Genomic DNA, 26,582 nt, shown 5'->3' with positions numbered 1-26,582 from the left:
TCATCCTTTTGCCAGAAATGCTTCCAAAGGGCTGTGGATTCCTCGGCCCCATGCCCTTTCAGGAAAACTCCTTTCTGTAGGATTTCTAATTCTAGGTCCCCTGCTTTCCTTCACGCCAGCACAGCACATTCAGGTAGGTAAGCAGTCCCCCTTTATGGTGATAAGATGTAGCTGAGAATGCACTCTAGGAAGTGGCAATTTGTAGAGCAAGCTGCAGGTCATATTCATGATTTTCAAGATTAGACTGCAGTACTCCCACCCCACTCCCGCCGCAACCATTATTGAAAGAAAGATGAATGCAGCATGGAAAGCTGTACTGCCTAATCCTCCGATAGCTCAGTTGGGAGAGCGGAGGACTGTAGTGGAGAAACAGAAATCCTTAGGTCGCTGGTTCAAATCCGGCTCGGAGGAGTTTCCCCTTTTTTGTTTTCCATAGCTGCTTTCTCTCTTGTTAAAACATTATGTGCCCCTCTGATTGAGAAACATTTCCCTAGCTCCAAATAAATGCTAGGACAGAAGGGTAGACTTCTTCTGCTTTCCAATGAAATTGACCACATAGTCATTTCTGAGGGATGTTGGAAGAGAAATAAACAAGGACCTGCAGATCAGAATTCATTCCAAAGCCTTGACTAAATATATGAAGGCACTTGGAAGACTTCCAGTTTCATTGTACCAAGGTAGATGTTTCGGCAGCCGAACCAGCTAAAACTCACCTACAATGAGTGGCCATGGATATGAAAGAGGGAATCTACAAAGACACCAACTCCTTAAAACTGAGCAAGATGCAATGTGGAGGAATAGTTTACAGATTTGGAGAAAATCTGAGATGTTTCTCTTGACAAAAGAAACACTGCAATGCCCTCTCTGAGGATCGAACTCAGGACCTTCAGATTATGAGACTGACGCGCTGCCTACTGCGCTAAGAAGGCTGCTTGAAACCGCTAACAAATGCGTCTACACACCATGAAGAGGGAAGGTAGCAAAAATGCTGTTCTCATGTTGGAATATCAATACACTTCGGTTGCCTCGCTGGATTAAAATCGTCTGCAGTTATAATGGTCAGAAGACTGCTCTTTCCCAGTGCTTAAACCCACACCCCATACATTTAGCCATGCAAAAGAAATCAGGGCATACCATTCACCTCTCTAAGAAAGATCGTGCCATTTTTTCCTCCACATAACTGAGAATGAAATGGACTAAAACCCAGAATTAACATGCCGCCCCTAGCCGTAGATGCATCTAGATCTCAACACTGTACATGCTAATGTAACATAGCTGTGTGTCCTGCAAAAAGAGCAGGGGTACCTTAAGTCATCTCACAAGATGTGGAAACAGCACTCAACCATATCCTTCTTTGATGTATCCTGAACCAGTTGCCTTGAATACTCTGGCTTTTTTCGATTGCATCTAGCTGTTGTGTGTGGGGAATTATTCATTCTAGAGTCAACCTTATTCCATAAAAAACGGTGCTAGAAAATCCAGCTGTAAATCATATGGAATTCCACACCTGACGCTTCCCATTCCAGTGTCATATGTGGTGAATGTACATTCAATAGAATTCCAGGTTTCCATGCGTGGAGCAAGGTCTCCCTCTACAGGATGTGGGGATGTAGCTCAGTGGTAGAGCGCATGCTTAGCATGTATGAGGCCCCGGGTTCAATCCCCGGTATCTCCAGCTTTTCGCCATGCTAATCTTGCCTTTTGACAGATAGCTAGGCTGGCATCATGAGTAAGGAAGTGAGATGTCATGCAGCTGGTGCCAGAACCCCACTTTCTTCGCCTTGCAAAACCTTTTGAAATGGGGCTATCTCATTTCCCGTGTTTATAGAAAAAAATAATCTTGCTTCCATAAGAAACCAAAGTGGTGATTTATCTTGGCATTCTTAGTATAGAAAACGGGCACAGCTGTCTTGGTCATTTATTTGAATTCTTCCTCTAAACCAGAGACTCTTACCAGAAGGTTTAAGAAAAACAGAATGTTTTCTTCATCCTAATCCCTTCTGAATGGTCCATTAATCTACTGGTTTTGCTTTTCCAGTTCCTTTCACAGAAGCATTCAAAATGCATGTTCTTCATGCTCCGTACGGAGTAATGACTCTCCTAACTTTCTGTCCTTTCCTTCATGTTCCCATGCTGTCATCCTTTTGCCAGAAATGCTTCCAAAGGGCTGTGGATTCCTCGGCCCCATGCCCTTTCAGGAAAACTCCTTTCTGTAGGATTTCTAATTCTAGGTCCCCTGCTTTCCTTCACGCCAGCACAGCACATTCAGGTAGGTAAGCAGTCCCCCTTTATGGTGATAAGATGTATCTGAGAATGCACTCTAGGAAGTGGCAATTTGTAGAGCAAGCTGCAGGTCATATTCATGATTTTCAAGATTAGACTGCAGTACTCCCACCCCACTCCCGCCGCAACCATTATTGAAAGAAAGATGAATGCAGCATGGAAAGCTGTACTGCCTAATCCTCCGATAGCTCAGTTGGGAGAGCGGAGGACTGTAGTGGAGAAACAGAAATCCTTAGGTCGCTGGTTCAAATCCGGCTCGGAGGAGTTTCCCCTTTTTTGTTTTCCATAGCTGCTTTCTCTCTTGTTAAAACATTATGTGCCCCTCTGATTGAGAAACATTTCCCTAGCTCCAAATAAATGCTAGGACAGAAGGGTAGACTTCTTCTGCTTTCCAATGAAATTGACCACATAGTCATTTCTGAGGGATGTTGGAAGAGAAATAAACAAGGACCTGCAGATCAGAATTCATTCCAAAGCCTTGACTAAATATATGAAGGCACTTGGAAGACTTCCAGTTTCATTGTACCAAGGTAGATGTTTCGGCAGCCGAACCAGCTAAAACTCACCTACAATGAGTGGCCATGGATATGAAAGAGGGAATCTACAAAGACACCAACTCCTTAAAACTGAGCAAGATGCAATGTGGAGGAATAGTTTACAGATTTGGAGAAAATCTGAGATGTTTCTCTTGACAAAAGAAACACTGCAATGCCCTCTCTGAGGATCGAACTCAGGACCTTCAGATTATGAGACTGACGCGCTGCCTACTGCGCTAAGAAGGCTGCTTGAAACCGCTAACAAATGCGTCTACACACCATGAAGAGGGAAGGTAGCAAAAATGCTGTTCTCATGTTGGAATATCAATACACTTCGGTTGCCTCGCTGGATTAAAATCGTCTGCAGTTATAATGGTCAGAAGACTGCTCTTTCCCAGTGCTTAAACCCACACCCCATACATTTAGCCATGCAAAAGAAATCAGGGCATACCATTCACCTCTCTAAGAAAGATCGTGCCATTTTTTCCTCCACATAACTGAGAATGAAATGGACTAAAACCCAGAATTAACATGCCGCCCCTAGCCGTAGATGCATCTAGATCTCAACACTGTACATGCTAATGTAACATAGCTGTGTGTCCTGCAAAAAGAGCAGGGGTACCTTAAGTCATCTCACAAGATGTGGAAACAGCACTCAACCATATCCTTCTTTGATGTATCCTGAACCAGTTGCCTTGAATACTCTGGCTTTTTTCGATTGCATCTAGCTGTTGTGTGTGGGGAATTATTCATTCTAGAGTCAACCTTATTCCATAAAAAACGGTGCTAGAAAATCCAGCTGTAAATCATATGGAATTCCACACCTGACGCTTCCCATTCCAGTGTCATATGTGGTGAATGTACATTCAATAGAATTCCAGGTTTCCATGCGTGGAGCAAGGTCTCCCTCTACAGGATGTGGGGATGTAGCTCAGTGGTAGAGCGCATGCTTAGCATGTATGAGGCCCCGGGTTCAATCCCCGGCATCTCCAGCTTTTCGCCATGCTAATCTTGCCTTTTGACAGATAGCTAGGCTGGCATCATGAGTAAGGAAGTGAGATGTCATGCAGCTGGTGCCAGAACCCCACTTTCTTCGCCTTGCAAAACCTTTTGAAATGGGGCTATCTCATTTCCCGTGTTTATAGAAAAAAATAATCTTGCTTCCATAAGAAACCAAAGTGGTGATTTATCTTGGCATTCTTAGTATAGAAAACGGGCACAGCTGTCTTGGTCATTTATTTGAATTCTTCCTCTAAACCAGAGACTCTTACCAGAAGGTTTAAGAAAAACAGAATGTTTTCTTCATCCTAATCCCTTCTGAATGGTCCATTAATCTACTGGTTTTGCTTTTCCAGTTCCTTTCACAGAAGCATTAAAAATGCATGTTCTTCATGCTCCGTACGGAGTAATGACTCTCCTAACTTTCTGTCCTTTCCTTCATGTTCCCATGCTGTCATCCTTTTGCCAGAAATGCTTCCAAAGGGCTGTGGATTCCTCGGCCCCATGCCCTTTCAGGAAAACTCCTTTCTGTAGGATTTCTAATTCTAGGTCCCCTGCTTTCCTTCACGCCAGCACAGCACATTCAGGTAGGTAAGCAGTCCCCCTTTATGGTGATAAGATGTAGCTGAGAATGCACTCTAGGAAGTGGCAATTTGTAGAGCAAGCTGCAGGTCATATTCATGATTTTCAAGATTAGACTGCAGTACTCCCACCCCACTCCCGCCGCAACCATTATTGAAAGAAAGATGAATGCAGCATGGAAAGCTGTACTGCCTAATCCTCCGATAGCTCAGTTGGGAGAGCGGAGGACTGTAGTGGAGAAACAGAAATCCTTAGGTCGCTGGTTCAAATCCGGCTCGGAGGAGTTTCCCCTTTTTTGTTTTCCATAGCTGCTTTCTCTCTTGTTAAAACATTATGTGCCCCTCTGATTGAGAAACATTTCCCTAGCTCCAAATAAATGCTAGGACAGAAGGGTAGACTTCTTCTGCTTTCCAATGAAATTGACCACATAGTCATTTCTGAGGGATGTTGGAAGAGAAATAAACAAGGACCTGCAGATCAGAATTCATTCCAAAGCCTTGACTAAATATATGAAGGCACTTGGAAGACTTCCAGTTTCATTGTACCAAGGTAGATGTTTCGGCAGCCGAACCAGCTAAAACTCACCTACAATGAGTGGCCATGGATATGAAAGAGGGAATCTACAAAGACACCAACTCCTTAAAACTGAGCAAGATGCAATGTGGAGGAATAGTTTACAGATTTGGAGAAAATCTGAGATGTTTCTCTTGACAAAAGAAACACTGCAATGCCCTCTCTGAGGATCGAACTCAGGACCTTCAGATTATGAGACTGACGCGCTGCCTACTGCGCTAAGAAGGCTGCTTGAAACCGCTAACAAATGCGTCTACACACCATGAAGAGGGAAGGTAGCAAAAATGCTGTTCTCATGTTGGAATATCAATACACTTCGGTTGCCTCGCTGGATTAAAATCGTCTGCAGTTATAATGGTCAGAAGACTGCTCTTTCCCAGTGCTTAAACCCACACCCCATACATTTAGCCATGCAAAAGAAATCAGGGCATACCATTCACCTCTCTAAGAAAGATCGTGCCATTTTTTCCTCCACATAACTGAGAATGAAATGGACTAAAACCCAGAATTAACATGCCGCCCCTAGCCGTAGATGCATCTAGATCTCAACACTGTACATGCTAATGTAACATAGCTGTGTGTCCTGCAAAAAGAGCAGGGGTACCTTAAGTCATCTCACAAGATGTGGAAACAGCACTCAACCATATCCTTCTTTGATGTATCCTGAACCAGTTGCCTTGAATACTCTGGCTTTTTTCGATTGCATCTAGCTGTTGTGTGTGGGGAATTATTCATTCTAGAGTCAACCTTATTCCATAAAAAACGGTGCTAGAAAATCCAGCTGTAAATCATATGGAATTCCACACCTGACGCTTCCCATTCCAGTGTCATATGTGGTGAATGTACATTCAATAGAATTCCAGGTTTCCATGCGTGGAGCAAGGTCTCCCTCTACAGGATGTGGGGATGTAGCTCAGTGGTAGAGCGCATGCTTAGCATGTATGAGGCCCCGGGTTCAATCCCCGGCATCACCAGCTTTTCGCCATGCTAATCTTGCCTTTTGACAGATAGCTAGGCTGGCATCCTGAGTAAGGAAGTGAGATGTCATGCAGCTGGTGCCAGAACCCCACTTTCTTCGCCTTGCAAAACCTTTTGAAATGGGGCTATCTCATTTCCCGTGTTTATAGAAAAAAATAATCTTGCTTCCTTAAGAAACCAAAGTGGTGATTTATCTTGGCATTCTTAGTATAGAAAACGGGCACAGCTGTCTTGGTCATTTATTTGAATTCTTCCTCTAAACCAGAGACTCTTACCAGAAGGTTTAAGAAAAACAGAATGTTTTCTTCATCCTAATCCCTTCTGAATGGTCCATTAATCTACTGGTTTTGCTTTTCCAGTTCCTTTCACAGAAGCATTAAAAATGCATGTTCTTCATGCTCCGTACGGAGTAATGACTCTCCTAACTTTCTGTCCTTTCCTTCATGTTCCCATGCTGTCATCCTTTTGCCAGAAATGCTTCCAAAGGGCTGTGGATTCCTCGGCCCCATGCCCTTTCAGGAAAACTCCTTTCTGTAGGATTTCTAATTCTAGGTCCCCTGCTTTCCTTCACGCCAGCACAGCACATTCAGGTAGGTAAGCAGTCCCCCTTTATGGTGATAAGATGTAGCTGAGAATGCACTCTAGGAAGTGGCAATTTGTAGAGCAAGCTGCAGGTCATATTCATGATTTTCAAGATTAGACTGCAGTACTCCCACCCCACTCCCGCCGCAACCATTATTGAAAGAAAGATGAATGCAGCATGGAAAGCTGTACTGCCTAATCCTCCGATAGCTCAGTTGGGAGAGCGGAGGACTGTAGTGGAGAAACAGAAATCCTTAGGTCGCTGGTTCAAATCCGGCTCGGAGGAGTTTCCCCTTTTTTGTTTTCCATAGCTGCTTTCTCTCTTGTTAAAACATTATGTGCCCCTCTGATTGAGAAACATTTCCCTAGCTCCAAATAAATGCTAGGACAGAAGGGTAGACTTCTTCTGCTTTCCAATGAAATTGACCACATAGTCATTTCTGAGGGATGTTGGAAGAGAAATAAACAAGGACCTGCAGATCAGAATTCATTCCAAAGCCTTGACTAAATATATGAAGGCACTTGGAAGACTTCCAGTTTCATTGTACCAAGGTAGATGTTTCGGCAGCCGAACCAGCTAAAACTCACCTACAATGAGTGGCCATGGATATGAAAGAGGGAATCTACAAAGACACCAACTCCTTAAAACTGAGCAAGATGCAATGTGGAGGAATAGTTTACAGATTTGGAGAAAATCTGAGATGTTTCTCTTGACAAAAGAAACACTGCAATGCCCTCTCTGAGGATCGAACTCAGGACCTTCAGATTATGAGACTGACGCGCTGCCTACTGCGCTAAGAAGGCTGCTTGAAACCGCTAACAAATGCGTCTACACACCATGAAGAGGGAAGGTAGCAAAAATGCTGTTCTCATGTTGGAATATCAATACACTTCGGTTGCCTCGCTGGATTAAAATCGTCTGCAGTTATAATGGTCAGAAGACTGCTCTTTCCCAGTGCTTAAACCCACACCCCATACATTTAGCCATGCAAAAGAAATCAGGGCATACCATTCACCTCTCTAAGAAAGATCGTGCCATTTTTTCCTCCACATAACTGAGAATGAAATGGACTAAAACCCAGAATTAACATGCCGCCCCTAGCCGTAGATGCATCTAGATCTCAACACTGTACATGCTAATGTAACATAGCTGTGTGTCCTGCAAAAAGAGCAGGGGTACCTTAAGTCATCTCACAAGATGTGGAAACAGCACTCAACCATATCCTTCTTTGATGTATCCTGAACCAGTTGCCTTGAATACTCTGGCTTTTTTCGATTGCATCTAGCTGTTGTGTGTGGGGAATTATTCATTCTAGAGTCAACCTTATTCCATAAAAAACGGTGCTAGAAAATCCAGCTGTAAATCATATGGAATTCCACACCTGACGCTTCCCATTCCAGTGTCATATGTGGTGAATGTACATTCAATAGAATTCCAGGTTTCCATGCGTGGAGCAAGGTCTCCCTCTACAGGATGTGGGGATGTAGCTCAGTGGTAGAGCGCATGCTTAGCATGTATGAGGCCCCGGGTTCAATCCCCGGCATCTCCAGCTTTTCGCCATGCTAATCTTGCCTTTTGACAGATAGCTAGGCTGGCATCATGAGTAAGGAAGTGAGATGTCATGCAGCTGGTGCCAGAACCCCACTTTCTTCGCCTTGCAAAACCTTTTGAAATGGGGCTATCTCATTTCCCGTGTTTATAGAAAAAAATAATCTTGCTTCCATAAGAAACCAAAGTGGTGATTTATCTTGGCATTCTTAGTATAGAAAACGGGCACAGCTGTCTTGGTCATTTATTTGAATTCTTCCTCTAAACCAGAGACTCTTACCAGAAGGTTTAAGAAAAACAGAATGTTTTCTTCATCCTAATCCCTTCTGAATGGTCCATTAATCTACTGGTTTTGCTTTTCCAGTTCCTTTCACAGAAGCATTCAAAATGCATGTTCTTCATGCTCCGTACGGAGTAATGACTCTCCTAACTTTCTGTCCTTTCCTTCATGTTCCCATGCTGTCATCCTTTTGCCAGAAATGCTTCCAAAGGGCTGTGGATTCCTCGGCCCCATGCCCTTTCAGGAAAACTCCTTTCTGTAGGATTTCTAATTCTAGGTCCCCTGCTTTCCTTCACGCCAGCACAGCACATTCAGGTAGGTAAGCAGTCCCCCTTTATGGTGATAAGATGTAGCTGAGAATGCACTCTAGGAAGTGGCAATTTGTAGAGCAAGCTGCAGGTCATATTCATGATTTTCAAGATTAGACTGCAGTACTCCCACCCCACTCCCGCCGCAACCATTATTGAAAGAAAGATGAATGCAGCATGGAAAGCTGTACTGCCTAATCCTCCGATAGCTCAGTTGGGAGAGCGGAGGACTGTAGTGGAGAAACAGAAATCCTTAGGTCGCTGGTTCAAATCCGGCTCGGAGGAGTTTCCCCTTTTTTGTTTTCCATAGCTGCTTTCTCTCTTGTTAAAACATTATGTGCCCCTCTGATTGAGAAACATTTCCCTAGCTCCAAATAAATGCTAGGACAGAAGGGTAGACTTCTTCTGCTTTCCAATGAAATTGACCACATAGTCATTTCTGAGGGATGTTGGAAGAGAAATAAACAAGGACCTGCAGATCAGAATTCATTCCAAAGCCTTGACTAAATATATGAAGGCACTTGGAAGACTTCCAGTTTCATTGTACCAAGGTAGATGTTTCGGCAGCCGAACCAGCTAAAACTCACCTACAATGAGTGGCCATGGATATGAAAGAGGGAATCTACAAAGACACCAACTCCTTAAAACTGAGCAAGATGCAATGTGGAGGAATAGTTTACAGATTTGGAGAAAATCTGAGATGTTTCTCTTGACAAAAGAAACACTGCAATGCCCTCTCTGAGGATCGAACTCAGGACCTTCAGATTATGAGACTGACGCGCTGCCTACTGCGCTAAGAAGGCTGCTTGAAACCGCTAACAAATGCGTCTACACACCATGAAGAGGGAAGGTAGCAAAAATGCTGTTCTCATGTTGGAATATCAATACACTTCGGTTGCCTCGCTGGATTAAAATCGTCTGCAGTTATAATGGTCAGAAGACTGCTCTTTCCCAGTGCTTAAACCCACACCCCATACATTTAGCCATGCAAAAGAAATCAGGGCATACCATTCACCTCTCTAAGAAAGATCGTGCCATTTTTTCCTCCACATAACTGAGAATGAAATGGACTAAAACCCAGAATTAACATGCCGCCCCTAGCCGTAGATGCATCTAGATCTCAACACTGTACATGCTAATGTAACATAGCTGTGTGTCCTGCAAAAAGAGCAGGGGTACCTTAAGTCATCTCACAAGATGTGGAAACAGCACTCAACCATATCCTTCTTTGATGTATCCTGAACCAGTTGCCTTGAATACTCTGGCTTTTTTCGATTGCATCTAGCTGTTGTGTGTGGGGAATTATTCATTCTAGAGTCAACCTTATTCCATAAAAAACGGTGCTAGAAAATCCAGCTGTAAATCATATGGAATTCCACACCTGACGCTTCCCATTCCAGTGTCATATGTGGTGAATGTACATTCAATAGAATTCCAGGTTTCCATGCGTGGAGCAAGGTCTCCCTCTACAGGATGTGGGGATGTAGCTCAGTGGTAGAGCGCATGCTTAGCATGTATGAGGCCCCGGGTTCAATCCCCGGCATCTCCAGCTTTTCGCCATGCTAATCTTGCCTTTTGACAGATAGCTAGGCTGGCATCATGAGTAAGGAAGTGAGATGTCATGCAGCTGGTGCCAGAACCCCACTTTCTTCGCCTTGCAAAACCTTTTGAAATGGGGCTATCTCATTTCCCGTGTTTATAGAAAAAAATAATCTTGCTTCCATAAGAAACCAAAGTGGTGATTTATCTTGGCATTCTTAGTATAGAAAACGGGCACAGCTGTCTTGGTCATTTATTTGAATTCTTCCTCTAAACCAGAGACTCTTACCAGAAGGTTTAAGAAAAACAGAATGTTTTCTTCATCCTAATCCCTTCTGAATGGTCCATTAATCTACTGGTTTTGCTTTTCCAGTTCCTTTCACAGAAGCATTCAAAATGCATGTTCTTCATGCTCCGTACGGAGTAATGACTCTCCTAACTTTCTGTCCTTTCCTTCATGTTCCCATGCTGTCATCCTTTTGCCAGAAATGCTTCCAAAGGGCTGTGGATTCCTCGGCCCCATGCCCTTTCAGGAAAACTCCTTTCTGTAGGATTTCTAATTCTAGGTCCCCTGCTTTCCTTCACGCCAGCACAGCACATTCAGGTAGGTAAGCAGTCCCCCTTTATGGTGATAAGATGTATCTGAGAATGCACTCTAGGAAGTGGCAATTTGTAGAGCAAGCTGCAGGTCATATTCATGATTTTCAAGATTAGACTGCAGTACTCCCACCCCACTCCCGCCGCAACCATTATTGAAAGAAAGATGAATGCAGCATGGAAAGCTGTACTGCCTAATCCTCCGATAGCTCAGTTGGGAGAGCGGAGGACTGTAGTGGAGAAACAGAAATCCTTAGGTCGCTGGTTCAAATCCGGCTCGGAGGAGTTTCCCCTTTTTTGTTTTCCATAGCTGCTTTCTCTCTTGTTAAAACATTATGTGCCCCTCTGATTGAGAAACATTTCCCTAGCTCCAAATAAATGCTAGGACAGAAGGGTAGACTTCTTCTGCTTTCCAATGAAATTGACCACATAGTCATTTCTGAGGGATGTTGGAAGAGAAATAAACAAGGACCTGCAGATCAGAATTCATTCCAAAGCCTTGACTAAATATATGAAGGCACTTGGAAGACTTCCAGTTTCATTGTACCAAGGTAGATGTTTCGGCAGCCGAACCAGCTAAAACTCACCTACAATGAGTGGCCATGGATATGAAAGAGGGAATCTACAAAGACACCAACTCCTTAAAACTGAGCAAGATGCAATGTGGAGGAATAGTTTACAGATTTGGAGAAAATCTGAGATGTTTCTCTTGACAAAAGAAACACTGCAATGCCCTCTCTGAGGATCGAACTCAGGACCTTCAGATTATGAGACTGACGCGCTGCCTACTGCGCTAAGAAGGCTGCTTGAAACCGCTAACAAATGCGTCTACACACCATGAAGAGGGAAGGTAGCAAAAATGCTGTTCTCATGTTGGAATATCAATACACTTCGGTTGCCTCGCTGGATTAAAATCGTCTGCAGTTATAATGGTCAGAAGACTGCTCTTTCCCAGTGCTTAAACCCACACCCCATACATTTAGCCATGCAAAAGAAATCAGGGCATACCATTCACCTCTCTAAGAAAGATCGTGCCATTTTTTCCTCCACATAACTGAGAATGAAATGGACTAAAACCCAGAATTAACATGCCGCCCCTAGCCGTAGATGCATCTAGATCTCAACACTGTACATGCTAATGTAACATAGCTGTGTGTCCTGCAAAAAGAGCAGGGGTACCTTAAGTCATCTCACAAGATGTGGAAACAGCACTCAACCATATCCTTCTTTGATGTATCCTGAACCAGTTGCCTTGAATACTCTGGCTTTTTTCGATTGCATCTAGCTGTTGTGTGTGGGGAATTATTCATTCTAGAGTCAACCTTATTCCATAAAAAACGGTGCTAGAAAATCCAGCTGTAAATCATATGGAATTCCACACCTGACGCTTCCCATTCCAGTGTCATATGTGGTGAATGTACATTCAATAGAATTCCAGGTTTCCATGCGTGGAGCAAGGTCTCCCTCTACAGGATGTGGGGATGTAGCTCAGTGGTAGAGCGCATGCTTAGCATGTATGAGGCCCCGGGTTCAATCCCCGGCATCTCCAGCTTTTCGCCATGCTAATCTTGCCTTTTGACAGATAGCTAGGCTGGCATCATGAGTAAGGAAGTGAGATGTCATGCAGCTGGTGCCAGAACCCCACTTTCTTCGCCTTGCAAAACCTTTTGAAATGGGGCTATCTCATTTCCCGTGTTTATAGAAAAAAATAATCTTGCTTCCATAAGAAACCAAAGTGGTGATTTATCTTGGCATTCTTAGTATAGAAAACGGGCACAGCTGTCTTGGTCATTTATTTGAATTCTTCCTCTAAACCAGAGACTCTTACCAGAAGGTTTAAGAAAAACAGAATGTTTTCTTCATCCTAATCCCTTCTGAATGGTCCATTAATCTACTGGTTTTGCTTTTCCAGTTCCTTTCACAGAAGCATTAAAAATGCATGTTCTTCATGCTCCGTACGGAGTAATGACTCTCCTAACTTTCTGTCCTTTCCTTCATGTTCCCATGCTGTCATCCTTTTGCCAGAAATGCTTCCAAAGGGCTGTGGATTCCTCGGCCCCATGCCCTTTCAGGAAAACTCCTTTCTGTAGGATTTCTAATTCTAGGTCCCCTGCTTTCCTTCACGCCAGCACAGCACATTCAGGTAGGTAAGCAGTCCCCCTTTATGGTGATAAGATGTAGCTGAGAATGCACTCTAGGAAGTGGCAATTTGTAGAGCAAGCTGCAGGTCATATTCATGATTTTCAAGATTAGACTGCAGTACTCCCACCCCACTCCCGCCGCAACCATTATTGAAAGAAAGATGAATGCAGCATGGAAAGCTGTACTGCCTAATCCTCCGATAGCTCAGTTGGGAGAGCGGAGGACTGTAGTGGAGAAACAGAAATCCTTAGGTCGCTGGTTCAAATCCGGCTCGGAGGAGTTTCCCCTTTTTTGTTTTCCATAGCTGCTTTCTCTCTTGTTAAAACATTATGTGCCCCTCTGATTGAGAAACATTTCCCTAGCTCCAAATAAATGCTAGGACAGAAGGGTAGACTTCTTCTGCTTTCCAATGAAATTGACCACATAGTCATTTCTGAGGGATGTTGGAAGAGAAATAAACAAGGACCTGCAGATCAGAATTCATTCCAAAGCCTTGACTAAATATATGAAGGCACTTGGAAGACTTCCAGTTTCATTGTACCAAGGTAGATGTTTCGGCAGCCGAACCAGCTAAAACTCACCTACAATGAGTGGCCATGGATATGAAAGAGGGAATCTACAAAGACACCAACTCCTTAAAACTGAGCAAGATGCAATGTGGAGGAATAGTTTACAGATTTGGAGAAAATCTGAGATGTTTCTCTTGACAAAAGAAACACTGCAATGCCCTCTCTGAGGATCGAACTCAGGACCTTCAGATTATGAGACTGACGCGCTGCCTACTGCGCTAAGAAGGCTGCTTGAAACCGCTAACAAATGCGTCTACACACCATGAAGAGGGAAGGTAGCAAAAATGCTGTTCTCATGTTGGAATATCAATACACTTCGGTTGCCTCGCTGGATTAAAATCGTCTGCAGTTATAATGGTCAGAAGACTGCTCTTTCCCAGTGCTTAAACCCACACCCCATACATTTAGCCATGCAAAAGAAATCAGGGCATACCATTCACCTCTCTAAGAAAGATCGTGCCATTTTTTCCTCCACATAACTGAGAATGAAATGGACTAAAACCCAGAATTAACATGCCGCCCCTAGCCGTAGATGCATCTAGATCTCAACACTGTACATGCTAATGTAACATAGCTGTGTGTCCTGCAAAAAGAGCAGGGGTACCTTAAGTCATCTCACAAGATGTGGAAACAGCACTCAACCATATCCTTCTTTGATGTATCCTGAACCAGTTGCCTTGAATACTCTGGCTTTTTTCGATTGCATCTAGCTGTTGTGTGTGGGGAATTATTCATTCTAGAGTCAACCTTATTCCATAAAAAACGGTGCTAGAAAATCCAGCTGTAAATCATATGGAATTCCACACCTGACGCTTCCCATTCCAGTGTCATATGTGGTGAATGTACATTCAATAGAATTCCAGGTTTCCATGCGTGGAGCAAGGTCTCCCTCTACAGGATGTGGGGATGTAGCTCAGTGGTAGAGCGCATGCTTAGCATGTATGAGGCCCCGGGTTCAATCCCCGGCATCACCAGCTTTTCGCCATGCTAATCTTGCCTTTTGACAGATAGCTAGGCTGGCATCATGAGTAAGGAAGTGAGATGTCATGCAGCTGGTGCCAGAACCCCACTTTCTTCGCCTTGCAAAACCTTTTGAAATGGGGCTATCTCATTTCCCGTGTTTATAGAAAAAAATAATCTTGCTTCCTTAAGAAACCAAAGTGGTGATTTATCTTGGCATTCTTAGTATAGAAAACGGGCACAGCTGTCTTGGTCATTTATTTGAATTCTTCCTCTAAACCAGAGACTCTTACCAGAAGGTTTAAGAAAAACAGAATGTTTTCTTCATCCTAATCCCTTCTGAATGGTCCATTAATCTACTGGTTTTGCTTTTCCAGTTCCTTTCACAGAAGCATTAAAAATGCATGTTCTTCATGCTCCGTACGGAGTAATGACTCTCCTAACTTTCTGTCCTTTCCTTCATGTTCCCATGCTGTCATCCTTTTGCCAGAAATGCTTCCAAAGGGCTGTGGATTCCTCGGCCCCATGCCCTTTCAGGAAAACTCCTTTCTGTAGGATTTCTAATTCTAGGTCCCCTGCTTTCCTTCACGCCAGCACAGCACATTCAGGTAGGTAAGCAGTCCCCCTTTATGGTGATAAGATGTAGCTGAGAATGCACTCTAGGAAGTGGCAATTTGTAGAGCAAGCTGCAGGTCATATTCATGATTTTCAAGATTAGACTGCAGTACTCCCACCCCACTCCCGCCGCAACCATTATTGAAAGAAAGATGAATGCAGCATGGAAAGCTGTACTGCCTAATCCTCCGATAGCTCAGTTGGGAGAGCGGAGGACTGTAGTGGAGAAACAGAAATCCTTAGGTCGCTGGTTCAAATCCGGCTCGGAGGAGTTTCCCCTTTTTTGTTTTCCATAGCTGCTTTCTCTCTTGTTAAAACATTATGTGCCCCTCTGATTGAGAAACATTTCCCTAGCTCCAAATAAATGCTAGGACAGAAGGGTAGACTTCTTCTGCTTTCCAATGAAATTGACCACATAGTCATTTCTGAGGGATGTTGGAAGAGAAATAAACAAGGACCTGCAGATCAGAATTCATTCCAAAGCCTTGACTAAATATATGAAGGCACTTGGAAGACTTCCAGTTTCATTGTACCAAGGTAGATGTTTCGGCAGCCGAACCAGCTAAAACTCACCTACAATGAGTGGCCATGGATATGAAAGAGGGAATCTACAAAGACACCAACTCCTTAAAACTGAGCAAGATGCAATGTGGAGGAATAGTTTACAGATTTGGAGAAAATCTGAGATGTTTCTCTTGACAAAAGAAACACTGCAATGCCCTCTCTGAGGATCGAACTCAGGACCTTCAGATTATGAGACTGACGCGCTGCCTACTGCGCTAAGAAGGCTGCTTGAAACCGCTAACAAATGCGTCTACACACCATGAAGAGGGAAGGTAGCAAAAATGCTGTTCTCATGTTGGAATATCAATACACTTCGGTTGCCTCGCTGGATTAAAATCGTCTGCAGTTATAATGGTCAGAAGACTGCTCTTTCCCAGTGCTTAAACCCACACCCCATACATTTAGCCATGCAAAAGAAATCAGGGCATACCATTCACCTCTCTAAGAAAGATCGTGCCATTTTTTCCTCCACATAACTGAGAATGAAATGGACTAAAACCCAGAATTAACATGCCGCCCCTAGCCGTAGATGCATCTAGATCTCAACACTGTACATGCTAATGTAACATAGCTGTGTGTCCTGCAAAAAGAGCAGGGGTACCTTAAGTCATCTCACAAGATGTGGAAACAGCACTCAACCATATCCTTCTTTGATGTATCCTGAACCAGTTGCCTTGAATACTCTGGCTTTTTTCGATTGCATCTAGCTGTTGTGTGTGGGGAATTATTCATTCTAGAGTCAACCTTATTCCATAAAAAACGGTGCTAGAAAATCCAGCTGTAAATCATATGGAATTCCACACCTGACGCTTCCCATTCCAGTGTCATATGTGGTGAATGTACATTCAATAGAATTCCAGGTTTCCATGCGTGGAGCAAGGTCTCCCTCTACAGGATGTGGGGATGTAGCTCAGTGGTAGAGCGCATGCTTAGCATGTATGAGGCCCCGGGTTCAATCCCCGGCATCTCCAGCTTTTCGCCATGCTAATCTTGCCTTTTGACAGATAGCTAGGCTGGCATCATGAGTAAGGAAGTGAGATGTCATGCAGCTGGTGCCAGAACCCCACTTTCTTCGCCTTGCAAAACCTTTTGAAATGGGGCTATCTCATTTCCCGTGTTTATAGAAAAAAATAATCTTGCTTCCATAAGAAACCAAAGTGGTGATTTATCTTGGCATTCTTAGTATAGAAAACGGGCACAGCTGTCTTGGTCATTTATTTGAATTCTTCCTCTAAACCAGAGACTCTTACCAGAAGGTTTAAGAAAAACAGAATGTTTTCTTCATCCTAATCCCTTCTGAATGGTCCATTAATCTACTGGTTTTGCTTTTCCAGTTCCTTTCACAGAAGCATTCAAAATGCATGTTCTTCATGCTCCGTACGGAGTAATGACTCTCCTAACTTTCTGTCCTTTCCTTCATGTTCCCATGCTGTCATCCTTTTGCCAGAAATGCTTCCAAAGGGCTGTGGATTCCTCGGCCCCATGCCCTTTCAGGAAAACTCCTTTCTGTAGGATTTCTAATTCTAGGTCCCCTGCTTTCCTTCACGCCAGCACAGCACATTCAGGTAGGTAAGCAGTCCCCCTTTATGGTGATAAGATGTATCTGAGAATGCACTCTAGGAAGTGGCAATTTGTAGAGCAAGCTGCAGGTCATATTCATGATTTTCAAGATTAGACTGCAGTACTCCCACCCCACTCCCGCCGCAACCATTATTGAAAGAAAGATGAATGCAGCATGGAAAGCTGTACTGCCTAATCCTCCGATAGCTCAGTTGGGAGAGCGGAGGACTGTAGTGGAGAAACAGAAATCCTTAGGTCGCTGGTTCAAATCCGGCTCGGAGGAGTTTCCCCTTTTTTGTTTTCCATAGCTGCTTTCTCTCTTGTTAAAACATTATGTGCCCCTCTGATTGAGAAACATTTCCCTAGCTCCAAATAAATGCTAGGACAGAAGGGTAGACTTCTTCTGCTTTCCAATGAAATTGACCACATAGTCATTTCTGAGGGATGTTGGAAGAGAAATAAACAAGGACCTGCAGATCAGAATTCATTCCAAAGCCTTGACTAAATATATGAAGGCACTTGGAAGACTTCCAGTTTCATTGTACCAAGGTAGATGTTTCGGCAGCCGAACCAGCTAAAACTCACCTACAATGAGTGGCCATGGATATGAAAGAGGGAATCTACAAAGACACCAACTCCTTAAAACTGAGCAAGATGCAATGTGGAGGAATAGTTTACAGATTTGGAGAAAATCTGAGATGTTTCTCTTGACAAAAGAAACACTGCAATGCCCTCTCTGAGGATCGAACTCAGGACCTTCAGATTATGAGACTGACGCGCTGCCTACTGCGCTAAGAAGGCTGCTTGAAACCGCTAACAAATGCGTCTACACACCATGAAGAGGGAAGGTAGCAAAAATGCTGTTCTCATGTTGGAATATCAATACACTTCGGTTGCCTCGCTGGATTAAAATCGTCTGCAGTTATAATGGTCAGAAGACTGCTCTTTCCCAGTGCTTAAACCCACACCCCATACATTTAGCCATGCAAAAGAAATCAGGGCATACCATTCACCTCTCTAAGAAAGATCGTGCCATTTTTTCCTCCACATAACTGAGAATGAAATGGACTAAAACCCAGAATTAACATGCCGCCCCTAGCCGTAGATGCATCTAGATCTCAACACTGTACATGCTAATGTAACATAGCTGTGTGTCCTGCAAAAAGAGCAGGGGTACCTTAAGTCATCTCACAAGATGTGGAAACAGCACTCAACCATATCCTTCTTTGATGTATCCTGAACCAGTTGCCTTGAATACTCTGGCTTTTTTCGATTGCATCTAGCTGTTGTGTGTGGGGAATTATTCATTCTAGAGTCAACCTTATTCCATAAAAAACGGTGCTAGAAAATCCAGCTGTAAATCATATGGAATTCCACACCTGACGCTTCCCATTCCAGTGTCATATGTGGTGAATGTACATTCAATAGAATTCCAGGTTTCCATGCGTGGAGCAAGGTCTCCCTCTACAGGATGTGGGGATGTAGCTCAGTGGTAGAGCGCATGCTTAGCATGTATGAGGCCCCGGGTTCAATCCCCGGCATCACCAGCTTTTCGCCATGCTAATCTTGCCTTTTGACAGATAGCTAGGCTGGCATCATGAGTAAGGAAGTGAGATGTCATGCAGCTGGTGCCAGAACCCCACTTTCTTCGCCTTGCAAAACCTTTTGAAATGGGGCTATCTCATTTCCCGTGTTTATAGAAAAAAATAATCTTGCTTCCTTAAGAAACCAAAGTGGTGATTTATCTTGGCATTCTTAGTATAGAAAACGGGCACAGCTGTCTTGGTCATTTATTTGAATTCTTCCTCTAAACCAGAGACTCTTACCAGAAGGTTTAAGAAAAACAGAATGTTTTCTTCATCCTAATCCCTTCTGAATGGTCCATTAATCTACTGGTTTTGCTTTTCCAGTTCCTTTCACAGAAGCATTAAAAATGCATGTTCTTCATGCTCCGTACGGAGTAATGACTCTCCTAACTTTCTGTCCTTTCCTTCATGTTCCCATGCTGTCATCCTTTTGCCAGAAATGCTTCCAAAGGGCTGTGGATTCCTCGGCCCCATGCCCTTTCAGGAAAACTCCTTTCTGTAGGATTTCTAATTCTAGGTCCCCTGCTTTCCTTCACGCCAGCACAGCACATTCAGGTAGGTAAGCAGTCCCCCTTTATGGTGATAAGATGTAGCTGAGAATGCACTCTAGGAAGTGGCAATTTGTAGAGCAAGCTGCAGGTCATATTCATGATTTTCAAGATTAGACTGCAGTACTCCCACCCCACTCCCGCCGCAACCATTATTGAAAGAAAGATGAATGCAGCATGGAAAGCTGTACTGCCTAATCCTCCGATAGCTCAGTTGGGAGAGCGGAGGACTGTAGTGGAGAAACAGAAATCCTTAGGTCGCTGGTTCAAATCCGGCTCGGAGGAGTTTCCCCTTTTTTGTTTTCCATAGCTGCTTTCTCTCTTGTTAAAACATTATGTGCCCCTCTGATTGAGAAACATTTCCCTAGCTCCAAATAAATGCTAGGACAGAAGGGTAGACTTCTTCTGCTTTCCAATGAAATTGACCACATAGTCATTTCTGAGGGATGTTGGAAGAGAAATAAACAAGGACCTGCAGATCAGAATTCATTCCAAAGCCTTGACTAAATATATGAAGGCACTTGGAAGACTTCCAGTTTCATTGTACCAAGGTAGATGTTTCGGCAGCCGAACCAGCTAAAACTCACCTACAATGAGTGGCCATGGATATGAAAGAGGGAATCTACAAAGACACCAACTCCTTAAAACTGAGCAAGATGCAATGTGGAGGAATAGTTTACAGATTTGGAGAAAATCTGAGATGTTTCTCTTGACAAAAGAAACACTGCAATGCCCTCTCTGAGGATCGAACTCAGGACCTTCAGATTATGAGACTGACGCGCTGCCTACTGCGCTAAGAAGGCTGCTTGAAACCGCTAACAAATGCGTCTACACACCATGAAGAGGGAAGGTAGCAAAAATGCTGTTCTCATGTTGGAATATCAATACACTTCGGTTGCCTCGCTGGATTAAAATCGTCTGCAGTTATAATGGTCAGAAGACTGCTCTTTCCCAGTGCTTAAACCCACACCCCATACATTTAGCCATGCAAAAGAAATCAGGGCATACCATTCACCTCTCTAAGAAAGATCGTGCCATTTTTTCCTCCACATAACTGAGAATGAAATGGACTAAAACCCAGAATTAACATGCCGCCCCTAGCCGTAGATGCATCTAGATCTCAACACTGTACATGCTAATGTAACATAGCTGTGTGTCCTGCAAAAAGAGCAGGGGTACCTTAAGTCATCTCACAAGATGTGGAAACAGCACTCAACCATATCCTTCTTTGATGTATCCTGAACCAGTTGCCTTGAATACTCTGGCTTTTTTCGATTGCATCTAGCTGTTGTGTGTGGGGAATTATTCATTCTAGAGTCAACCTTATTCCATAAAAAACGGTGCTAGAAAATCCAGCTGTAAATCATATGGAATTCCACACCTGACGCTTCCCATTCCAGTGTCATATGTGGTGAATGTACATTCAATAGAATTCCAGGTTTCCATGCGTGGAGCAAGGTCTCCCTCTACAGGATGTGGGGATGTAGCTCAGTGGTAGAGCGCATGCTTAGCATGTATGAGGCCCCGGGTTCAATCCCCGGCATCTCCAGCTTTTCGCCATGCTAATCTTGCCTTTTGACAGATAGCTAGGCTGGCATCATGAGTAAGGAAGTGAGATGTCATGCAGCTGGTGCCAGAACCCCACTTTCTTCGCCTTGCAAAACCTTTTGAAATGGGGCTATCTCATTTCCCGTGTTTATAGAAAAAAATAATCTTGCTTCCATAAGAAACCAAAGTGGTGATTTATCTTGGCATTCTTAGTATAGAAAACGGGCACAGCTGTCTTGGTCATTTATTTGAATTCTTCCTCTAAACCAGAGACTCTTACCAGAAGGTTTAAGAAAAACAGAATGTTTTCTTCATCCTAATCCCTTCTGAATGGTCCATTAATCTACTGGTTTTGCTTTTCCAGTTCCTTTCACAGAAGCATTCAAAATGCATGTTCTTCATGCTCCGTACGGAGTAATGACTCTCCTAACTTTCTGTCCTTTCCTTCATGTTCCCATGCTGTCATCCTTTTGCCAGAAATGCTTCCAAAGGGCTGTGGATTCCTCGGCCCCATGCCCTTTCAGGAAAACTCCTTTCTGTAGGATTTCTAATTCTAGGTCCCCTGCTTTCCTTCACGCCAGCACAGCACATTCAGGTAGGTAAGCAGTCCCCCTTTATGGTGATAAGATGTATCTGAGAATGCACTCTAGGAAGTGGCAATTTGTAGAGCAAGCTGCAGGTCATATTCATGATTTTCAAGATTAGACTGCAGTACTCCCACCCCACTCCCGCCGCAACCATTATTGAAAGAAAGATGAATGCAGCATGGAAAGCTGTACTGCCTAATCCTCCGATAGCTCAGTTGGGAGAGCGGAGGACTGTAGTGGAGAAACAGAAATCCTTAGGTCGCTGGTTCAAATCCGGCTCGGAGGAGTTTCCCCTTTTTTGTTTTCCATAGCTGCTTTCTCTCTTGTTAAAACATTATGTGCCCCTCTGATTGAGAAACATTTCCCTAGCTCCAAATAAATGCTAGGACAGAAGGGTAGACTTCTTCTGCTTTCCAATGAAATTGACCACATAGTCATTTCTGAGGGATGTTGGAAGAGAAATAAACAAGGACCTGCAGATCAGAATTCATTCCAAAGCCTTGACTAAATATATGAAGGCACTTGGAAGACTTCCAGTTTCATTGTACCAAGGTAGATGTTTCGGCAGCCGAACCAGCTAAAACTCACCTACAATGAGTGGCCATGGATATGAAAGAGGGAATCTACAAAGACACCAACTCCTTAAAACTGAGCAAGATGCAATGTGGAGGAATAGTTTACAGATTTGGAGAAAATCTGAGATGTTTCTCTTGACAAAAGAAACACTGCAATGCCCTCTCTGAGGATCGAACTCAGGACCTTCAGATTATGAGACTGACGCGCTGCCTACTGCGCTAAGAAGGCTGCTTGAAACCGCTAACAAATGCGTCTACACACCATGAAGAGGGAAGGTAGCAAAAATGCTGTTCTCATGTTGGAATATCAATACACTTCGGTTGCCTCGCTGGATTAAAATCGTCTGCAGTTATAATGGTCAGAAGACTGCTCTTTCCCAGTGCTTAAACCCACACCCCATACATTTAGCCATGCAAAAGAAATCAGGGCATACCATTCACCTCTCTAAGAAAGATCGTGCCATTTTTTCCTCCACATAACTGAGAATGAAATGGACTAAAACCCAGAATTAACATGCCGCCCCTAGCCGTAGATGCATCTAGATCTCAACACTGTACATGCTAATGTAACATAGCTGTGTGTCCTGCAAAAAGAGCAGGGGTACCTTAAGTCATCTCACAAGATGTGGAAACAGCACTCAACCATATCCTTCTTTGATGTATCCTGAACCAGTTGCCTTGAATACTCTGGCTTTTTTCGATTGCATCTAGCTGTTGTGTGTGGGGAATTATTCATTCTAGAGTCAACCTTATTCCATAAAAAACGGTGCTAGAAAATCCAGCTGTAAATCATATGGAATTCCACACCTGACGCTTCCCATTCCAGTGTCATATGTGGTGAATGTACATTCAATAGAATTCCAGGTTTCCATGCGTGGAGCAAGGTCTCCCTCTACAGGATGTGGGGATGTAGCTCAGTGGTAGAGCGCATGCTTAGCATGTATGAGGCCCCGGGTTCAATCCCCGGCATCTCCAGCTTTTCGCCATGCTAATCTTGCCTTTTGACAGATAGCTAGGCTGGCATCATGAGTAAGGAAGTGAGATGTCATGCAGCTGGTGCCAGAACCCCACTTTCTTCGCCTTGCAAAACCTTTTGAAATGGGGCTATCTCATTTCCCGTGTTTATAGAAAAAAATAATCTTGCTTCCATAAGAAACCAAAGTGGTGATTTATCTTGGCATTCTTAGTATAGAAAACGGGCACAGCTGTCTTGGTCATTTATTTGAATTCTTCCTCTAAACCAGAGACTCTTACCAGAAGGTTTAAGAAAAACAGAATGTTTTCTTCATCCTAATCCCTTCTGAATGGTCCATTAATCTACTGGTTTTGCTTTTCCAGTTCCTTTCACAGAAGCATTAAAAATGCATGTTCTTCATGCTCCGTACGGAGTAATGACTCTCCTAACTTTCTGTCCTTTCCTTCATGTTCCCATGCTGTCATCCTTTTGCCAGAAATGCTTCCAAAGGGCTGTGGATTCCTCGGCCCCATGCCCTTTCAGGAAAACTCCTTTCTGTAGGATTTCTAATTCTAGGTCCCCTGCTTTCCTTCACGCCAGCACAGCACATTCAGGTAGGTAAGCAGTCCCCCTTTATGGTGATAAGATGTAGCTGAGAATGCACTCTAGGAAGTGGCAATTTGTAGAGCAAGCTGCAGGTCATATTCATGATTTTCAAGATTAGACTGCAGTACTCCCACCCCACTCCCGCCGCAACCATTATTGAAAGAAAGATGAATGCAGCATGGAAAGCTGTACTGCCTAATCCTCCGATAGCTCAGTTGGGAGAGCGGAGGACTGTAGTGGAGAAACAGAAATCCTTAGGTCGCTGGTTCAAATCCGGCTCGGAGGAGTTTCCCCTTTTTTGTTTTCCATAGCTGCTTTCTCTCTTGTTAAAACATTATGTGCCCCTCTGATTGAGAAACATTTCCCTAGCTCCAAATAAATGCTAGGACAGAAGGGTAGACTTCTTCTGCTTTCCAATGAAATTGACCACATAGTCATTTCTGAGGGATGTTGGAAGAGAAATAAACAAGGACCTGCAGATCAGAATTCATTCCAAAGCCTTGACTAAATATATGAAGGCACTTGGAAGACTTCCAGTTTCATTGTACCAAGGTAGATGTTTCGGCAGCCGAACCAGCTAAAACTCACCTACAATGAGTGGCCATGGATATGAAAGAGGGAATCTACAAAGACACCAACTCCTTAAAACTGAGCAAGATGCAATGTGGAGGAATAGTTTACAGATTTGGAGAAAATCTGAGATGTTTCTCTTGACAAAAGAAACACTGCAATGCCCTCTCTGAGGATCGAACTCAGGACCTTCAGATTATGAGACTGACGCGCTGCCTACTGCGCTAAGAAGGCTGCTTGAAACCGCTAACAAATGCGTCTACACACCATGAAGAGGGAAGGTAGCAAAAATGCTGTTCTCATGTTGGAATATCAATACACTTCGGTTGCCTCGCTGGATTAAAATCGTCTGCAGTTATAATGGTCAGAAGACTGCTCTTTCCCAGTGCTTAAACCCACACCCCATACATTTAGCCATGCAAAAGAAATCAGGGCATACCATTCACCTCTCTAAGAAAGATCGTGCCATTTTTTCCTCCACATAACTGAGAATGAAATGGACTAAAACCCAGAATTAACATGCCGCCCCTAGCCGTAGATGCATCTAGATCTCAACACTGTACATGCTAATGTAACATAGCTGTGTGTCCTGCAAAAAGAGCAGGGGTACCTTAAGTCATCTCACAAGATGTGGAAACAGCACTCAACCATATCCTTCTTTGATGTATCCTGAACCAGTTGCCTTGAATACTCTGGCTTTTTTCGATTGCATCTAGCTGTTGTGTGTGGGGAATTATTCATTCTAGAGTCAACCTTATTCCATAAAAAACGGTGCTAGAAAATCCAGCTGTAAATCATATGGAATTCCACACCTGACGCTTCCCATTCCAGTGTCATATGTGGTGAATGTACATTCAATAGAATTCCAGGTTTCCATGCGTGGAGCAAGGTCTCCCTCTACAGGATGTGGGGATGTAGCTCAGTGGTAGAGCGCATGCTTAGCATGTATGAGGCCCCGGGTTCAATCCCCGGCATCACCAGCTTTTCGCCATGCTAATCTTGCCTTTTGACAGATAGCTAGGCTGGCATCATGAGTAAGGAAGTGAGATGTCATGCAGCTGGTGCCAGAACCCCACTTTCTTCGCCTTGCAAAACCTTTTGAAATGGGGCTATCTCATTTCCCGTGTTTATAGAAAAAAATAATCTTGCTTCCTTAAGAAACCAAAGTGGTGATTTATCTTGGCATTCTTAGTATAGAAAACGGGCACAGCTGTCTTGGTCATTTATTTGAATTCTTCCTCTAAACCAGAGACTCTTACCAGAAGGTTTAAGAAAAACAGAATGTTTTCTTCATCCTAATCCCTTCTGAATGGTCCATTAATCTACTGGTTTTGCTTTTCCAGTTCCTTTCACAGAAGCATTAAAAATGCATGTTCTTCATGCTCCGTACGGAGTAATGACTCTCCTAACTTTCTGTCCTTTCCTTCATGTTCCCATGCTGTCATCCTTTTGCCAGAAATGCTTCCAAAGGGCTGTGGATTCCTCGGCCCCATGCCCTTTCAGGAAAACTCCTTTCTGTAGGATTTCTAATTCTAGGTCCCCTGCTTTCCTTCACGCCAGCACAGCACATTCAGGTAGGTAAGCAGTCCCCCTTTATGGTGATAAGATGTAGCTGAGAATGCACTCTAGGAAGTGGCAATTTGTAGAGCAAGCTGCAGGTCATATTCATGATTTTCAAGATTAGACTGCAGTACTCCCACCCCACTCCCGCCGCAACCATTATTGAAAGAAAGATGAATGCAGCATGGAAAGCTGTACTGCCTAATCCTCCGATAGCTCAGTTGGGAGAGCGGAGGACTGTAGTGGAGAAACAGAAATCCTTAGGTCGCTGGTTCAAATCCGGCTCGGAGGAGTTTCCCCTTTTTTGTTTTCCATAGCTGCTTTCTCTCTTGTTAAAACATTATGTGCCCCTCTGATTGAGAAACATTTCCCTAGCTCCAAATAAATGCTAGGACAGAAGGGTAGACTTCTTCTGCTTTCCAATGAAATTGACCACATAGTCATTTCTGAGGGATGTTGGAAGAGAAATAAACAAGGACCTGCAGATCAGAATTCATTCCAAAGCCTTGACTAAATATATGAAGGCACTTGGAAGACTTCCAGTTTCATTGTACCAAGGTAGATGTTTCGGCAGCCGAACCAGCTAAAACTCACCTACAATGAGTGGCCATGGATATGAAAGAGGGAATCTACAAAGACACCAACTCCTTAAAACTGAGCAAGATGCAATGTGGAGGAATAGTTTACAGATTTGGAGAAAATCTGAGATGTTTCTCTTGACAAAAGAAACACTGCAATGCCCTCTCTGAGGATCGAACTCAGGACCTTCAGATTATGAGACTGACGCGCTGCCTACTGCGCTAAGAAGGCTGCTTGAAACCGCTAACAAAT

At 43.6% G+C, this 26,582-nt stretch overlaps 38 non-coding genes across 38 annotated transcripts; 25 read left to right on the top strand and 13 right to left on the bottom strand.

Moving 5' to 3' along the window:
• The first annotated feature begins 325 nt into the window (after positions 1–325).
• Positions 326–411, top strand: TRNAY-GUA (transfer RNA tyrosine (anticodon GUA)). Its single transcript is given in 2 exon segments — positions 326–362; positions 376–411. It is a non-coding gene; the product is annotated as a tRNA-Tyr (tRNA).
• A 445-nt stretch (positions 412–856) lies between these two features.
• Positions 857–929, bottom strand: TRNAM-CAU (transfer RNA methionine (anticodon CAU)). The gene has a single exon. It is a non-coding gene; the product is annotated as a tRNA-Met (tRNA).
• A 674-nt stretch (positions 930–1,603) lies between these two features.
• On the top strand, positions 1,604–1,675 carry TRNAA-AGC (transfer RNA alanine (anticodon AGC)). Its single transcript has one exon. It is a non-coding gene; the product is annotated as a tRNA-Ala (tRNA).
• Positions 1,676–2,461: 786 nt separating this feature from the next.
• On the top strand, positions 2,462–2,547 carry TRNAY-GUA (transfer RNA tyrosine (anticodon GUA)). Its single transcript is given in 2 exon segments — positions 2,462–2,498; positions 2,512–2,547. It is a non-coding gene; the product is annotated as a tRNA-Tyr (tRNA).
• A 445-nt stretch (positions 2,548–2,992) lies between these two features.
• On the bottom strand, positions 2,993–3,065 carry TRNAM-CAU (transfer RNA methionine (anticodon CAU)). Its single transcript has one exon. It is a non-coding gene; the product is annotated as a tRNA-Met (tRNA).
• Positions 3,066–3,739: 674 nt separating this feature from the next.
• Positions 3,740–3,811, top strand: TRNAA-AGC (transfer RNA alanine (anticodon AGC)). The gene has a single exon. It is a non-coding gene; the product is annotated as a tRNA-Ala (tRNA).
• A 786-nt stretch (positions 3,812–4,597) lies between these two features.
• Positions 4,598–4,683, top strand: TRNAY-GUA (transfer RNA tyrosine (anticodon GUA)). The gene is given in 2 exon segments: positions 4,598–4,634; positions 4,648–4,683. It is a non-coding gene; the product is annotated as a tRNA-Tyr (tRNA).
• Positions 4,684–5,128: 445 nt separating this feature from the next.
• Positions 5,129–5,201, bottom strand: TRNAM-CAU (transfer RNA methionine (anticodon CAU)). Its single transcript has one exon. It is a non-coding gene; the product is annotated as a tRNA-Met (tRNA).
• Positions 5,202–5,875: 674 nt separating this feature from the next.
• On the top strand, positions 5,876–5,947 carry TRNAA-AGC (transfer RNA alanine (anticodon AGC)). The gene has a single exon. It is a non-coding gene; the product is annotated as a tRNA-Ala (tRNA).
• Positions 5,948–6,733: 786 nt separating this feature from the next.
• On the top strand, positions 6,734–6,819 carry TRNAY-GUA (transfer RNA tyrosine (anticodon GUA)). Its single transcript is given in 2 exon segments — positions 6,734–6,770; positions 6,784–6,819. It is a non-coding gene; the product is annotated as a tRNA-Tyr (tRNA).
• Positions 6,820–7,264: 445 nt separating this feature from the next.
• Positions 7,265–7,337, bottom strand: TRNAM-CAU (transfer RNA methionine (anticodon CAU)). The gene has a single exon. It is a non-coding gene; the product is annotated as a tRNA-Met (tRNA).
• Positions 7,338–8,011: 674 nt separating this feature from the next.
• TRNAA-AGC (transfer RNA alanine (anticodon AGC)) lies at positions 8,012–8,083 on the top strand. Its single transcript has one exon. It is a non-coding gene; the product is annotated as a tRNA-Ala (tRNA).
• Positions 8,084–8,869: 786 nt separating this feature from the next.
• On the top strand, positions 8,870–8,955 carry TRNAY-GUA (transfer RNA tyrosine (anticodon GUA)). The gene is given in 2 exon segments: positions 8,870–8,906; positions 8,920–8,955. It is a non-coding gene; the product is annotated as a tRNA-Tyr (tRNA).
• A 445-nt stretch (positions 8,956–9,400) lies between these two features.
• TRNAM-CAU (transfer RNA methionine (anticodon CAU)) lies at positions 9,401–9,473 on the bottom strand. The gene has a single exon. It is a non-coding gene; the product is annotated as a tRNA-Met (tRNA).
• A 674-nt stretch (positions 9,474–10,147) lies between these two features.
• Positions 10,148–10,219, top strand: TRNAA-AGC (transfer RNA alanine (anticodon AGC)). Its single transcript has one exon. It is a non-coding gene; the product is annotated as a tRNA-Ala (tRNA).
• Positions 10,220–11,005: 786 nt separating this feature from the next.
• On the top strand, positions 11,006–11,091 carry TRNAY-GUA (transfer RNA tyrosine (anticodon GUA)). Its single transcript is given in 2 exon segments — positions 11,006–11,042; positions 11,056–11,091. It is a non-coding gene; the product is annotated as a tRNA-Tyr (tRNA).
• Positions 11,092–11,536: 445 nt separating this feature from the next.
• On the bottom strand, positions 11,537–11,609 carry TRNAM-CAU (transfer RNA methionine (anticodon CAU)). Its single transcript has one exon. It is a non-coding gene; the product is annotated as a tRNA-Met (tRNA).
• A 674-nt stretch (positions 11,610–12,283) lies between these two features.
• TRNAA-AGC (transfer RNA alanine (anticodon AGC)) lies at positions 12,284–12,355 on the top strand. Its single transcript has one exon. It is a non-coding gene; the product is annotated as a tRNA-Ala (tRNA).
• Positions 12,356–13,141: 786 nt separating this feature from the next.
• On the top strand, positions 13,142–13,227 carry TRNAY-GUA (transfer RNA tyrosine (anticodon GUA)). The gene is given in 2 exon segments: positions 13,142–13,178; positions 13,192–13,227. It is a non-coding gene; the product is annotated as a tRNA-Tyr (tRNA).
• A 445-nt stretch (positions 13,228–13,672) lies between these two features.
• TRNAM-CAU (transfer RNA methionine (anticodon CAU)) lies at positions 13,673–13,745 on the bottom strand. The gene has a single exon. It is a non-coding gene; the product is annotated as a tRNA-Met (tRNA).
• Positions 13,746–14,419: 674 nt separating this feature from the next.
• On the top strand, positions 14,420–14,491 carry TRNAA-AGC (transfer RNA alanine (anticodon AGC)). The gene has a single exon. It is a non-coding gene; the product is annotated as a tRNA-Ala (tRNA).
• Positions 14,492–15,277: 786 nt separating this feature from the next.
• TRNAY-GUA (transfer RNA tyrosine (anticodon GUA)) lies at positions 15,278–15,363 on the top strand. Its single transcript is given in 2 exon segments — positions 15,278–15,314; positions 15,328–15,363. It is a non-coding gene; the product is annotated as a tRNA-Tyr (tRNA).
• A 445-nt stretch (positions 15,364–15,808) lies between these two features.
• Positions 15,809–15,881, bottom strand: TRNAM-CAU (transfer RNA methionine (anticodon CAU)). Its single transcript has one exon. It is a non-coding gene; the product is annotated as a tRNA-Met (tRNA).
• A 674-nt stretch (positions 15,882–16,555) lies between these two features.
• Positions 16,556–16,627, top strand: TRNAA-AGC (transfer RNA alanine (anticodon AGC)). The gene has a single exon. It is a non-coding gene; the product is annotated as a tRNA-Ala (tRNA).
• Positions 16,628–17,413: 786 nt separating this feature from the next.
• Positions 17,414–17,499, top strand: TRNAY-GUA (transfer RNA tyrosine (anticodon GUA)). The gene is given in 2 exon segments: positions 17,414–17,450; positions 17,464–17,499. It is a non-coding gene; the product is annotated as a tRNA-Tyr (tRNA).
• A 445-nt stretch (positions 17,500–17,944) lies between these two features.
• On the bottom strand, positions 17,945–18,017 carry TRNAM-CAU (transfer RNA methionine (anticodon CAU)). Its single transcript has one exon. It is a non-coding gene; the product is annotated as a tRNA-Met (tRNA).
• Positions 18,018–18,691: 674 nt separating this feature from the next.
• On the top strand, positions 18,692–18,763 carry TRNAA-AGC (transfer RNA alanine (anticodon AGC)). Its single transcript has one exon. It is a non-coding gene; the product is annotated as a tRNA-Ala (tRNA).
• A 786-nt stretch (positions 18,764–19,549) lies between these two features.
• TRNAY-GUA (transfer RNA tyrosine (anticodon GUA)) lies at positions 19,550–19,635 on the top strand. Its single transcript is given in 2 exon segments — positions 19,550–19,586; positions 19,600–19,635. It is a non-coding gene; the product is annotated as a tRNA-Tyr (tRNA).
• A 445-nt stretch (positions 19,636–20,080) lies between these two features.
• On the bottom strand, positions 20,081–20,153 carry TRNAM-CAU (transfer RNA methionine (anticodon CAU)). The gene has a single exon. It is a non-coding gene; the product is annotated as a tRNA-Met (tRNA).
• A 674-nt stretch (positions 20,154–20,827) lies between these two features.
• TRNAA-AGC (transfer RNA alanine (anticodon AGC)) lies at positions 20,828–20,899 on the top strand. Its single transcript has one exon. It is a non-coding gene; the product is annotated as a tRNA-Ala (tRNA).
• Positions 20,900–21,685: 786 nt separating this feature from the next.
• On the top strand, positions 21,686–21,771 carry TRNAY-GUA (transfer RNA tyrosine (anticodon GUA)). The gene is given in 2 exon segments: positions 21,686–21,722; positions 21,736–21,771. It is a non-coding gene; the product is annotated as a tRNA-Tyr (tRNA).
• A 445-nt stretch (positions 21,772–22,216) lies between these two features.
• On the bottom strand, positions 22,217–22,289 carry TRNAM-CAU (transfer RNA methionine (anticodon CAU)). The gene has a single exon. It is a non-coding gene; the product is annotated as a tRNA-Met (tRNA).
• Positions 22,290–22,963: 674 nt separating this feature from the next.
• Positions 22,964–23,035, top strand: TRNAA-AGC (transfer RNA alanine (anticodon AGC)). Its single transcript has one exon. It is a non-coding gene; the product is annotated as a tRNA-Ala (tRNA).
• Positions 23,036–23,821: 786 nt separating this feature from the next.
• TRNAY-GUA (transfer RNA tyrosine (anticodon GUA)) lies at positions 23,822–23,907 on the top strand. Its single transcript is given in 2 exon segments — positions 23,822–23,858; positions 23,872–23,907. It is a non-coding gene; the product is annotated as a tRNA-Tyr (tRNA).
• Positions 23,908–24,352: 445 nt separating this feature from the next.
• On the bottom strand, positions 24,353–24,425 carry TRNAM-CAU (transfer RNA methionine (anticodon CAU)). Its single transcript has one exon. It is a non-coding gene; the product is annotated as a tRNA-Met (tRNA).
• A 674-nt stretch (positions 24,426–25,099) lies between these two features.
• TRNAA-AGC (transfer RNA alanine (anticodon AGC)) lies at positions 25,100–25,171 on the top strand. The gene has a single exon. It is a non-coding gene; the product is annotated as a tRNA-Ala (tRNA).
• Positions 25,172–25,957: 786 nt separating this feature from the next.
• TRNAY-GUA (transfer RNA tyrosine (anticodon GUA)) lies at positions 25,958–26,043 on the top strand. Its single transcript is given in 2 exon segments — positions 25,958–25,994; positions 26,008–26,043. It is a non-coding gene; the product is annotated as a tRNA-Tyr (tRNA).
• Positions 26,044–26,488: 445 nt separating this feature from the next.
• TRNAM-CAU (transfer RNA methionine (anticodon CAU)) lies at positions 26,489–26,561 on the bottom strand. The gene has a single exon. It is a non-coding gene; the product is annotated as a tRNA-Met (tRNA).
• Positions 26,562–26,582: the final 21 nt, after the last annotated feature.

This window comes from Pleurodeles waltl, unplaced genomic scaffold (genome assembly GCF_031143425.1).
Source record: "Pleurodeles waltl isolate 20211129_DDA unplaced genomic scaffold, aPleWal1.hap1.20221129 scaffold_107, whole genome shotgun sequence".
In the NCBI taxonomy this organism is placed as follows: Eukaryota; Metazoa; Chordata; class Amphibia; order Caudata; family Salamandridae; genus Pleurodeles; species Pleurodeles waltl.
Note: the sequence above shows the minus strand (reverse complement) of the source record. Positions and strands in the feature narration are given on the sequence as shown.